This window comes from Cervus elaphus, chromosome 33 (genome assembly GCF_910594005.1).
Source record: "Cervus elaphus chromosome 33, mCerEla1.1, whole genome shotgun sequence".
In the NCBI taxonomy this organism is placed as follows: Eukaryota; Metazoa; Chordata; class Mammalia; order Artiodactyla; family Cervidae; genus Cervus; species Cervus elaphus.
The window spans coordinates 2,090,885-2,092,373 of NC_057847.1; the positions used below are offsets into that span (position 1 = coordinate 2,090,885).

The following is a 1,489-nucleotide window of genomic DNA, read 5'->3' on the forward strand; positions in this document are numbered from 1 at the left end:
GCCAAACACGTCCGGGGCCACGTGGCCCTGAGCAGCGAATGAGATGGGGGCGGGGGCCGCCGAGAGGGGGCGGGCCTGGAGAGGCCCAGGTTGGGAGGGCGCCCCGAGACCTCTGCGCCCCTCACCCCACCCCGCAGCCCCTGCACGCACGCCCAGCCGGCCGCTAGGGGTCCCGGAAGCCCTCCAGCCCCCGGGCCAGGCTGGCGATGGCAGAGGGTGGCGGTGGGCGGTGGGCGGTGGGCGGTGGGCGGGGCGGCGTCAGCTGGCCGGAGTCCAGTCGCCGGTCGTGCGGCTCAAGTTCAGCGCGCGCCCGCCAGGTGAAGAGGTGCCTCCGGCTGACCCCACCGGCAGGTCAGAGCGAAAGGGAGGCGCAGTGCAGGGCTCTTAGGTCGCCCGGCATCAGCCGCCTCAGTCTGCAGCCATACCACCCTGAACGCGCCCGACCTCCTGTGATCTTGGAAGCTAAGTAGGGTCGGGCCTGATTAGTACTTGGATGTAGTACTGGGAATACCGGGTGCTGTAGGTTTTTTGCCTCCCCTCTCTTTTAGCCCCCGCCCCCGGCGGCTGGCGCCGCAAGCCCCACCTGCCCCTGGCCCCTCGCACTCCACCGCGCTCAGAGCTGCAGGCGGCCCTCAAAGGCAGCGGCGTCACAACTGTTGGGCACCCGCAGCCCCAGCCCCTCCTGGGGTGGGTGGCCGGGGCCCCAACTCCCGCTGCAGACCTGGGTTGCCTCTGCGCGGCCCGCGAGCCCCTCCACATTCGGCTTCCAGGAAACCAGACGACCTTCGGGTCTCCATCTGGGGCTCCTTTGGCATGCCTCAGGCAATCCCCCGGGCTGGCCCAGCCCCTGCCCCAGGCCCATATCAGGCCCTGCCTGCATCCTCTGAAGATTGTACTCCCTCACACCGACCGAGCAGTCAGTGGCTCGCAGAAAGCTACCCACCACTTTTCTGCATTTCTTCATTGTCCTCACTGTTTCCCCCTGGCATTGCCTGTGTTCTCAGGAAATGCAGCTCCTGTCAATGTGAATGCAGCCCCACTTTGTCTGGAAGCCAAAGCCCTACTTGGTCCTAGAACTAGAGTCCTTTTAGAGTGGACGCAGCCTCGTTTTGTCCTGAAGCAAACTCTCGAAGGAGAATGAGTCCTGTCCCACAGGACTCATGAGACCCTGACCCACAGTTTCCCAGCCCAAGCCTGGGTGGTTCCTGAGGAGGCACAGCTGGTTTCAGTCACCGGAGGAGCCAAGTCAAAGGGTGGAATGCACATGTGCCAGTGGGTTAGAGAGGCGGTCTCAGCCCCTCATGATCAGTGTGGGAACTTCAGGCTCTGCCTACTTCACAGCCCACTGAACAGTGCTCCCTGCTGTCAGAACTGCTCAATCCATACAACTTGGGACAGTCACACTGAAATGGAGATGTGTTTGCATGCCTGCTTAGTTGGTAAATTGTCAACAACTCTTTGCAACCCCATGGCCTGTAGGCCACCAGGC

At 63.5% G+C, this 1,489-nt stretch overlaps 1 pseudogene; it reads left to right on the forward strand.

The window, feature by feature from the left end:
- The first annotated feature begins 411 nt into the window (after window positions 1-411).
- Window positions 412-526, forward strand: LOC122688795 (annotated as a pseudogene).
- Window positions 527-1,489: the final 963 nt, after the last annotated feature.